The sequence below is a fragment of the Ricinus communis genome, chromosome 2 (genome assembly GCF_019578655.1).
Source record: "Ricinus communis isolate WT05 ecotype wild-type chromosome 2, ASM1957865v1, whole genome shotgun sequence".
Classification (NCBI taxonomy): domain Eukaryota; kingdom Viridiplantae; phylum Streptophyta; class Magnoliopsida; order Malpighiales; family Euphorbiaceae; genus Ricinus; species Ricinus communis.
This window is the reverse complement of record NC_063257.1, coordinates 34,067,986-34,080,459: the sequence shown is the minus strand read 5'-3', so window position 1 is coordinate 34,080,459 and position 12,474 is coordinate 34,067,986. Positions and strand designations below refer to the sequence as shown.

The 12,474-nt window shown below is 33.5% G+C and overlaps 1 pseudogene; it reads right to left on the bottom strand.

The window, feature by feature from the left end:
* Positions 1-5,932: 5,932 nt before the first annotated feature.
* Positions 5,933-8,747, bottom strand: LOC112534022 (annotated as a pseudogene).
* Between the last annotated feature and the right edge of the window lie 3,727 nt (positions 8,748-12,474).

The following is a 12,474-nucleotide window of genomic DNA, read 5'->3' as shown; positions in this document are numbered from 1 at the left end:
TTTTCATTGACTCTAGTGTCTCAGCTTTCACTGTTAGAGAGTCTATCATTCTTTTCTCTTGAGCTTGTCTTTGATACTGTGTTGAGAAAGAGCATAGTAGCGATAGGAAGATCTGAAGCGCGGTAGACTCGTGGTGTTTCTTCAAGTAATTGGTGCAGGCCGGACCTAGGATGCTTCAATTGTTGTTTCAATAGCGGGCACCACAGTTAGAATTAATGCATAGTGTAGTTGCAGTCATGTCATGAACTGCCTCATCATCGCATCAGGCATCACCTTAATGAATAGCACCAAAGTTAATGCGTGGAATGTCGAGCAGAAATCAGAGCATATATGGTTGAGTTTTGTGGTTGTAAGAAGTTTAAGAATAGTGGTAGGAGTATTTTCGGACGCTCAAAATCTAGAGAAGCTTAAGCAAACACTATTTATTTTTCTATGTAGAACAAAGTGTTTTAAAATACAATATTGCGACCAGTCCCAAAAGAATTCATTATTGGCATTTCATTATTAGGCATGCGCAATTCCATACTCATTTTTAGGGCGTGCATTATACATCGTACATTGCAACTCTTGGTGATAGGGGGCATCATCACCCTGGTGCGCGATATTGTAGCATTTTATATAAAGAAAATCACTAGAGATTTTATGATTTTATAAAAGTATTTTTTTAGAATATAATAAATTTTTATCAATGATGGTTATAAAGCAAATAAATAAGTAAATCTTTCAAAGTAAATTGTGTTAGCTTGGGATTCTTTGGATGACAAGCTGAGTTGCTGTGAGAATGAATATGTGGCGCAGTAGGCCCTATGTTGGATTATAGAGGAGACTTTTGGATTTCAGTCGAAGAGGAATTTTGTGTCAGGATGGCATGGTTTTATTTCGGTTATCGCAACCAGATGGATGATATGACGTGGATGATGTGATATGGATATTAAGAATATTCTATACATGCAAGGGACACGTTATTAGGAAAGAATTTGGCTAACTGGATTCTTAGCAGAACCAGAGTTGGTCTTGATCATTTCAGAGAAGATTCCTTTTTGCCCGCGAGCAGTTGAAGACAGCTTTCAGGAAGCAGAGGAGTTGTGCGAACCCGAAGTAGGAGCACGTGGAGATTTGTATTAGAGAGTATGTAATCCTAAGGCGTCTCATGTGCAAAAAGTGATGTGGTTTGGTAAGGAAGGCAAGTTAGGCCTTATTGCGTGGGACCCTTAGAATTATTGGCAGGATCGGTGAGGTGGCATGCTAGTTGGACTTGCCGCCGAATATTTTTCTAGCAGGTCAATCCAGTAATTCGTAGGTCTGTGTCGAGGAAGTGTATTTTCGAATATTTCGCTTGTGTTGCAACCTCGGTGTGTGGAAGTAAGTGAAGATTTGACTTTCGAGGAGCAGATAGCCAGGATCGTGGATTTTCAGGTTACCCAGCTTTGCTCTTGAGTTTTATCGATGGTCAAGGTCTGGTGGTTGAATTATTTCTGTCGTGTTGACTCGGGATGAGACGGCTATAGAACATGTTATTTGATGAGTTGTACTCGTAGGAATCAGCAACAGATAATAAAAAGGTAAAATTTTAAAAGGTAAAATTTGGACTTGCCCTGGTCGAGCATTACTCTCTAGGCTGATTAGAGTGAGTTTGCCGGAGTAAAGGTCCCTGGTTGAGCATTGCTCTATGGGTGCCGGCTTATTTGGAAACCTAAATGACCGGACTGGAGTTAAGGATCCTGGTCGAGCTTCACTCTCTAGGCCCCAATCTTATTGGAGTAAGAGAGCCTAAAGGCTAAGACTGATAGTGATAATTAAGTGCCCGGACTGGAGTTAAGGACCCTGGTCGAGCTTTGCTCTCTAGGCGCCAGTTCTATTAGAATGAGAGAGTCGAGATGTTAGTTTTGGGTTTAGGGTTCCGCTGAAGTACTTTGTCCCGTGGTATGAAATAAAAATTTATTTTATTTTATTTTGCAGAAGCATAGCATGACATGCATATTTTATTTTAATTAAACAAATGTTTTATTGAAGTTTTATATTTTGTTTTGGAATATATGATTTTAACTCACTCTCGAGACTGACAGTCTCAATTTCACTATTTTTTTCAGGTGTTGCTAGCTTTTCTGCAGTTCTTTTCTCTAGCAGCCTGATTCCTTCATCTTCGGGTTTAAAGTAATCGATTATGTATGATCTTTTAAAAATTCTAGAATCTTCGTTGTAGAAATTTCAGATTTATAATTTTGTAATTGTATGTAAATTCAGGTCTTGCCTAATTATGCTAGCAGACCGAATTAAATATGTAGAATTTGATGGTTAAGATTAATTGTGAATCAGTGTTTTGGACTGAATCTGAATTTCAATTTGTTTGAGTTAGTGAATGGTCAGGCTTACTACGGGATTTGATGGCTTTACACCTACCCATTCCCTAGTGCCGGTTAAGGGCCCACAGGTCGGGTCGTGACACATGTTTCAAGAAAGTGAGAAGCTAAAATCATCCTGTGAAGAAACTACTAAAGCAGTCCAAGACAAGGGTAGTATGTTACGAGCTAATTATCCTTTAATCCATGAATGCAAAAAAAATTGGAGGGAGCACATTATTTGAGGGAATAACATCGCCTCAAATGGAAGGAGATTGGCACCACCCTATATAAACATTTAGACCTCTAGACCTTGGTCATACTTATGTTTTTGAATGATGTCTTAGATTCTATTATGCCTTTATTTAATTCAAACTATTTTGACATTTATGATGTAACTTAGTATGTTGGTACTTCGGCCATTCATTCTCCTTTTATGATTATGACCATGTTTTGTTTTAAAATGTCTGTTGGAAGATACTGGCTCTATTGATTTGATTACCTGAGGCTATAAAGTCTACATGCAGTCATGTAACTTTATAACATCACACCAGTGCACAACAATCATGTTATAATTACCTTGACTCATGCAGCCATACATTATACTGTATTGCATTCACGCATCCATATTAGGTACCCAGTTATACTTGCATCATGCAGTCATATATTTTGTTGTATTTTCATTAGCATCATACATGTAGTTCTTGGTAAAATGTAGTAGTAATGATATAAGAATTGGGAAGTGGCGACCTGGCCTACCTTCATTCAAACAGAAACAAACTGAATTTACAAATGTTATAGGAACATAAAAATAACAATAAAAAACAGAAAAAACCATAAACCCTATGCTAGAACAAACCTAACCACTTAAACACAAAGCTAATATATTATAAAATATAAAAACACAATATAGCCTACATCATATCATGCCTTCATTCAAATATTTCTCACATAGTAGGAAAATACTTCTTTAAATATTTACCATTAATAAACCTTTTGTGAAGTTTACCTTGAAGGCTGGACAACCAGTAAGAATTTCCATCTATAACTTGATGTGCTTTAAAAGGTCTCTCCTAGTTAGGAGACCATTTCCCGTATTTCCTGTCCTTATTCCCTCACTTTCCAAACTAAATCTCTGACCTCAAAATTCTTTAATTTCACTCTTTTGTTATAGGGTTCACATAGCACCCGAATAAACTTTTATCTTCCATTTATAAAGCTTGTGTTTTAAAGTGTTTAACTCTATGTGAAGACTTAAAAAAGAAGTAAAGGAATAGATTATAAATAAGTGTCAATTAGTTTAAAGGCTCTTTCTGAACTTATATAATTAGATCTCTATTATATTTAGTTTCTGTGAATAAGCTTCATCTCTTCCAGCATTATAAAATAGTCCTCTAACTTTTTATCCCGTACTTAGCTGACTGCAATGTTACTGTATTTTAAAACATTGTGTACCTACTCTTTTAAGAATATTTTTTAATATACATATTTTATTCAACAGAGGAGCACTGATGATTTTGCGAAAAGTTTATGAATCTTTTTTCAGAGGTTCAACTCACCCTCCTCTTGGACTATAGTCACCTAACTTAGGAACGAACGTGTCATGGAGGTGGAGGAGATTCAAACACAACCATCCTGTAAGTTCTCTAGAGTTGATAGAAATGGAAGAAGTCACACTATCAAAATAGGCCAAAATGAAACTATTATCATTATGTTATAGTGCATGCATGTCTTATCCTTTTCTTTTTCATTAACTTATATATTAGAAGTTAAAAATTTTATTGCTTAAATTAAATTCATATTTCTATCCCCATGTTATGTTATTGGAGACAGGTCTCTTTTTTTTTTTGGCGGTAATTCATCTATAGACTATATCTCAAATTTACACCAAACTAAATTTTCTTAAATTGCATTAAGCAAAAGTATTGTATAATAATTTTTTATTTTCCCTTTTTAGTTTTAGAAACTATTTTTAGAAAAAGAAAAACGTAAGTTGATGTTATTTTTAACAGAAGCTTTGCTAAAATTAGTTTATGAAAAATAAAAATTTCTTTTGAGATTTTGCTTAAATTATAATACTATTAGATCACAGCAAAAGCGATAAAATTTGTAATTCTGTAATTTATAATTGAATAACTTTGTTAATATTTGGTTGATTTTAAGATGTATATAGTTGATGTTTAGTTAAAGGTTTGGTTGATTTTTAGATACATAAAGAATTGTTGTCAAATTGTATGTCAATTTATGTTGTTTGTTTTAGTTTTTTTTTTTTTAGTAATTGATTGTTTTAGTTTTTTTTTTTTTAGTAATTGAATGATTTTGTTGATATTTGGTTAATGTTTGATTGATTTAAGATATGTATGGTTAATTTTCAAATATATGAAAAATTGCCTTTGATTTCTTTTCTTAAACTGTTATTTATCTATTAAAAAAAATTTAAAATAATAAAAATTAGTTTATTTTGATTAAAAAATTATATCTCGATGTTTAAATTTATCTTGTTTTGTGTTTATAATGATTTTGTTTCATTTGTTTTATTATTTTTTATTATTACAATAGGAATGGAAAATAAAAAATAAATCTTTCTTAATTATTAATTCTCTCTATATTATCTAACTCTTTTACTCTAAAATTTATCTTTTTTGACCCGTTGTAGTGAAAAGAGCCTTTAATAATATATATTAAAATTTATAAAATCACAACAATGTCATGAACATGTTACATCTAAGATGCCTTATAAATTTTTCTTTTATCAATTTTTTTTTATCTATAAATTAGTGATTTCTTTTTATCGGAAATTCTGTAAAAAAAAAAAAGAAGATAAAACGGTGAGTTGGACAGTTAATTTAAGTGATGGTAGTTAATGAAAAGTTTAATAAAAGGACAAAAAGATAACTCATCCTTTTGTAGAATCAAGATGCCACTTTTCATGACGTATAAATTGATTCTTTTGACTAAAGAACAATTCATGCTTTTGTAAGAATTAAGAGTGTAATAATAAATTGATTATTTGAACCCTTCAGATTGAGGGGTTGAGACTTAAGAAGATCAAGGAATTGAAATTTATGGTAATTAGAATATGAAGAAGAGAACTTGGTAGAAATTGCATACTTGCTCAAAATCATTTAAGAGGAAATTACTTTGACTAGTTTTTAAACATGAAAAACTAAATAAATAAATAAATACTAAATTAGAAGCAACATAAGTAAGAAAGTTCCAAATAAAAAAATTACATATTTGCCCATAATCAAGTTAAAATCCATACAATAAAGGGTGTGTTCAATTAAGATTTTTAAAAATATTTATAGACTTTTTTTTAAGTAAATGACTTTTGCAGAGTTTATAGACTTTTAATGACTTTTATAGAGTTTATAAATTTATTAATGATTTTTATAAATTTTATTTTGAAAAGACTTTTATAAAGTTTATGAATTGTTAATAAACTTTTACATACATTTAGGACTTTTATAGACATTGAAGCTCTTTTATTGATTTCAATGTACATACTTTGATGTAATAAATTTATTTTTATTATATGATAAAATAAAAATTTTAAAATAATCAATAAAAGTAGATGTCTTTAATTAAAAAAATCTAACTACCTTTATGTAACAAAATTTAAAATAAATTTAAAATAAAAAAATTAATGTTCATTATTATCTACATGCTCAACATCATTCCATATATTAGTGGCTATAGTAATCCTCCATTCATTGGCAATATTTCTTTATTGCTATTGTGTCTCAACATATAGTTCAAATTTCTCTTCTTGATTAATTGATATAGTTGGAGATGATAAAATCTCATTATCTAGTTCAACCGGAAATTCATCCGATGGACACTCTTTTTGAAAAAAGTTGTGCAATCCTGCACATGCCAACATTAACTCTGCTTGTGTGCTATATGGAAATAGAGCAGCCATTTTAAAAATTATAAGCCGAGATTTAAAGATACCAAATAATCTCTTAACTGTATTTCTCAAAAAAGCATGACGAAGATTGAACTCATTTGCATTTTTAGGATGACGACCTTGACCATAAAAAATCTTGAAGATGATAGCGAACACCTCGAAAAGAAGCTAAAAACTAAAGTCGATTTGGGAATCCACAATCCACTAAAAAATATTTGCCTAGCATATGTATAATAAAAGCATGATAAAAAATAAAAATAAATATAAAAAGTGAAAATAAATTAAAATTGCAATAAGTAGATTAAAAGTACCTTGTGATACTTTAAGTCCATTAAGCCTTGATAGAGCATCATTAACACTTTTGAATCATGTGCATCCTTCCCACCCACTAAGCACATATATGAATTTCGAATCAAAGTCACAAGCTGCTAAAACATTTTGTGAAATTATTCCATAACAGTTGTGATAGTTACTAATGTCACATCCAGTAACTATTGCAAGAATATAGGTACCATCAATAGCTCCAACGTGATCTTGAATTAATAAAAAAAAATTAATTAGAATAACAATAATATTAATAAAAAGTAATACATGCTTACTATAAAAAGTAGTAAAAGTGGCAAAAATAATAAAGTACTATTAAAAATTGATAACATACTTACTTTAAAGTAATGATAGAATCTTGTACTTTCTCTAATTTTTTATAGAACTAAGAAACTTGGTTTAGCTATCATATCTATTGCAATTTTGTTTAATGCTCTTAAAATTTTATTGAAATTTTAGCTAGCAATAAAATGCGAACGGCCAGATATTTTGCGAACTAAGCAATATCTAGAGTTTTGACCAATAGTGAGTAGAAAGGCTGCAAGCATTTCTTCGGTGCAAATATACCTCATATTTTGTAAAGATGTTTTTTCTCTAATAATATTGCATAATTTGAGAAACACGCTAGGATACATTCTATATACTTGTCGAAATTCTGATGGATCTTCATTTAAAATTTTATATATGTAATCGTATCCATTTGAAGTTTTCGACCGCCTAGATAAATGATATTGGACATGATTTATAACATACTAGTTATAAGCTCATTCGAGACACATACAATTGCTTGAAGTATCACTAACAAATACTTAAAAGTTTCATACCATTCTTCTTCTGTTCTTTTATTTTCTACTTCATCATCTTCATTCATGTTTAAAATGTATAAATAGAACTAGGAAAATAATAAATTTATGTGTAAATATATTTATTATTAGAAAGTTATAAGACATTAGTTCTAAAGCAAATTCATTATTTATCCATAAAATTAATATAAAAATAAATACAATAAATAGACATCCCAAAATAAAATAATTTATTATTTATATAAATTCTTTTCTAAGAAATAGCACAAAGTAGCAAAATGCATTACTAATTAAAACTAAAATAATAATAATAATAATAAAATCCATAATTAAATAATTTCAACTTTCACTACTCCAACTTATAAGTTATCCATTCATAGCGCTCTTCAGGAGTCATTTTCAAAAACTCAATCTTTTTTATTCTAGTATTGAGCAACTTAAATGCCTTGAGACGTGCACGTTTATCCAAGTTTGGTGTTTCTTTGATAAGATTCCAACAACCATGTTCACTGCTATCATATGACTTAATAGCTTCAGCCAACTTGTTAACAGAATGAGTAAGTTTGTTTAAAAGATCTGCTTAATTATTATTAGACTTAGAAGATGTAGTTTTTTTTTCAAACTCACTTCTATTACATCTTTACGTCCTAGAGGGACGTCTAGGTTAATGGTATTAGAGGGTAGTGATGAAGTAGAGTATCCATAAGGTGGAGACTAATACAAGGAATCTTGCATATTATTTTGTATGAATATTTCAATATTAGTATCATAAATCAACTCATCTAAAGCAAAACCTCTATTTTCTTCTTCCTCAAGTGTTCTTGCATCAGTATCTTCTTCTAATCCAGTTGCATTTTTTCCAATTGCAGTTCTATTTCCAATTGCAATTCTCAAATCTTCATAGTGTGCAAAAGTGTCTGTGCGATAAATTCTATGGGTATGATGAGTTTGATCAAGATTAAAAAAAAATTAGTATATGAGTTTATAGATATTAAAATAATAGGCAAAACAAAAAAGAGGACATAGATTCCTCCAAATTAAATAAAAACGTAAACATCAACCAAGTAAATAAAAAGGAATGATGTAAATATTTTTGAATAAAAGAATTACCTTAAAGTAGTCCTCCCATACTTCATTCGGAGCAGTAAATTTTTTGGTTACAAGGTCCCATCCAAATCTAGAGCTATAACGTAAAAGATTGCAATAATTACTGTGTCTTTGTTTAAACTATTTCAAACGGCTTAAATATTGAGAATAATTCTTATGACATCCAAGTTTTTCATTCAAAGCAAGAAATATCCTTTTCTGAACAGTTCCTTTACCTATCAAGTCATTACTATTGTGCCAATCCCGATTCGCAGCATCAACCATGAGTTTCAGTAACTTATTAGTTTCCTCAGCTGTCCAACTTTTATATTTCCCACCAACTCTTCCTTTAATTTTGTCATTTTCTTGTGCCAATCCCGATTCGCAGCATCAACCATGAGTTTCAGTAACTTATTAGTTTCCTCAGCTGTCCAACTTTTATATTTCCCACCAACTCTTCCTTTAATTTTGTCATTTTCTTGATTTGTGTCTCCCATTATAATATTACTTTATTATACATGCAATATATAATAAATAAATATAAATACATAAAAAAACACGATTGAGTATATAAACTAATAAACAAAAGTTCAGATGGTATTAAAAAAAGTACATTTAAATGCTTTAAAGGTATTTGATAGACAGTATATTATAACAACAATAAAAATTTAAAGATATATATATATATATATATATATATATATATATATATATATATATATATATATATATATAACCCTATTTTTTATATAAAAAAAATCTTGCTTTGGCCTTCTCACTTTGCTTTTATTTATTTATTTATTTATTTATATATAACCCCATCTTTAATCTCTCACTTAAAGTAGCTCTTACAATCTTTACTTTCTCTTTCTCTCTCTAACTCTCGTCGACCATTTTTTGTTTGTTTCCTTTTATATATTTTCTTGCAAAACACTCCTAAGTTGAAATTGGTTTTTTGCAAAGTGTGTTGCTTTTTTCCTTGTTTTTGTTTTGGTATTTCAGGTGTTTGTTGCTAGAACAGTTTGAGCTGGTTGACTTGGACTCAAATCGTTGCATGGAGTGTTGGATTATGAGTTCTTGATCGTGAAGTTTGGGTTGACAAGTGAAAGCTATAATAATGTATCATACTGTGGAGCTCAAATCCAAAATTTTTTGCCGAGATTACTAGAGTAGTGCAAAATTCTTCAAAACACTCTTGAATAGTGTAGAATTCTCTAGAATACTCTAGATTTCTCTAGAACAATCTAGAATGGTCTACACACTTCTAGAATATTCTAGAAGGGCGTGAATACTACTTGTATATACTATATTACTCTAGAATATTCTAGATATATGTAGACTACTCTAGAATATTCTAGACATGTATAGACATAAGTAGCACTCTAGAACATTCTTTTAAGGAGGTGAAAATGGTGGCTATCCATACCTATAAATACCCCCCCCCCCTCTCTTTTCATTCCTCATTTGTAACATAAGGAGATAAGGTGGAGAACTAAGCAATACAAGCTTACATTTCCAAACTCTTATGCTCTCTTTGTGCCATTTTCTTAGGCATACTTGTATTGGCATAATTGCTGCCATTTTGCCGAGTTTGGCATTCGTAGGAAGGCTTACTAGAAATCTTGATACCAGGTGAATCAAGTGAACTAGGCCGCACGTAGGCTAAGTTTACGGACAAAACAAAACTCACGTGACAGTTTGTATTAGAGCCAAGTTGGTATCAGAGCGCAGTTGAGTTCTTTGGGAAATCTTGTACGAGATAATGGCCAAAGTTGGTGAGCCATCCATTTCTACCGCTCCTCCTACTCCGAGGGAAGGAGGAAAGGATAACGGAAAGGGCCGTAGAGATAAGTCCTACGACGTGATTGGCGTGATGGAAGAAAGGCTAGTTAAAGTGGAGACCACCATGTCCGATTGGGGTGATAAAATCAAAGATATGGATCTTCGCATCGAGAAGCTAGAGTCTAAGGAGGATGACGGGGAGCTTCGTGGGGAGATGCAAGGTGCTTTAAATGTTCTCACTGACAATTTAGTGAGGGACAATGAGGCTCTTAAGAAGTTGCTTGCCTAATGCATGGAGAAGGTCGATAAGCTTGAGGTGGAGCTTAACTTGTGCAAGGCCGTGTTGGCGAATAGTGGGGGAGTGCAAGTAACAACAGTGTACAAGGTCGATGCTCCTAAACCAAAGGCCTACGGTGGGGCTAGGAATGCGAGGGAGATTGACAACTTCTTATGGAACTTAGAGAGATACTTCGATGCAGTGGGCATAGTGGACGACGCTACTACGGTAAAGTCCGTATCTCTCTACTTAAGTGATATTGCTACCATATGATGGAGACGTAGGTGCGAGGATGTGAAAAAGGGCTTTGCACCATTAATACATGGGACAATTTTGTACGGGAGCTTAAGAAGCAATTCTATCCCGATAATTCCTAGAAGGAGGCAAGGTCAAAGCTTCGACGACTCCAACATAGAGATGGCTACATTCGAGAATATGTGAAAGAATTCTCCGAATTGATGTTGGAGATTCCCTACTTGGGAGAGAAAGAAGAACTTCATGCCTTTATCGATGGTCTGTCTCGGTGGGCGCAATTAGAGCTAGAGAGGCGAGGTGTGCAAGACCTTGCCACCACGATGGCGATTGTCGAGTCCTTAATAGAATTGAAGAAGAAGGACTCGTTTAAGCTCAAAGTAAAGAAGTAAGAAGGATGTGACAAAGGTGGAGGAGATAGAAGAAGATCTTCTACCAAGGATGGCAAGGCTTCATACAAAGACAAAGGCAAGTGGAAGAAGGAAGAAAAGGGTAATTCTTCTCCGAAAAAGCTTGCTTGCTTCATTTGCGATGGACCTCATCGTGCTTACGAGTGTCCAAAGCGTGGGAAGCTTGGAGCCTTAGTAATCATAAAAAAGAGAAGTAAGAAGAAGAACGAAGAATTGCTTCCCTTCGACTCCTTAATGCTATCCAAGCTAAAGTGGAGCAAAAGCCTCATGGTCGAATGTATGTGGAGACTAACATCGTTGGCAAAAGCATCTAAGCCATGATGGACATCGGCGTCGACACGGTATACATGGCGAAGGAGGTGGCCGACTCTGTGGGGCTGCCATATATCAAGGGAGTAAATGCTAGGAGGCTACCCATCATTGGCATAGCGAGAGGGACCAACATTCGCATAGGCCAATGGCAAGGTAAGGTCGATATCACCATTGCTCCTATTGATGACCAACGTTTCTATCCTAGCATGAACTTCCTGGACATGGTGAAGACATTCTTAGTTCCCTACACCAACACCATGTGCATAATGGAGAATGACCAACCTTGTGTGGTGCCGATAAAGAAGGAGCTAAGCCAAGACATGATGGAACCGAACTTTCTAGCAACCCTTAAGGTGGAACAAGGTCCCAACGATGATGGTGCCAAGATTCCAAGCCCTATCCAAGGCATGCTCGACGAGTTCAAAGATGTGATGTCGCTTGAGTTGCCAAAGAAGCTCCCTCCACGACGAGAGGTGGACCACGAAATTGAGTTAGAACCAGGAGCTGAGCCACCCGCCTTTGCACCCTATCGTATGGCGTCTTCAGAACTAGAAGAACTAAGGAGGCAACTTAAAGAGCTACTTGATGCAGGCTATATTAGGCCATCTAAAGCTCCATATGGTGCGTCAGTCTTGTTTCAAAAGAAGCATGATGGTTCTCTTCGATTGTGCATTGACTATCGTGCGCTAAATAAGATCACTGTCAAGAATAAGTACCCCATTCCTCATATTGCCGACATCTTCAATCAATGTAGTGGTGCTAAGTGGTTTACCAAGTTGGATTTACAGTCCGGGTACTATCAGGTGCGCATCTCCGAGGGACAATGAGCCAAAAATGGCATTGCGTGACGGGATATGGATCCTACGAGTTCCTTGTCATGCCCTTTGGCCTCATAAATGCACCGATCATATTATGTACTCTTATGAACAAGGTACTTGCTCCTTACCTTGATCGTTTCGTCGTTATTTATCTCAATGAT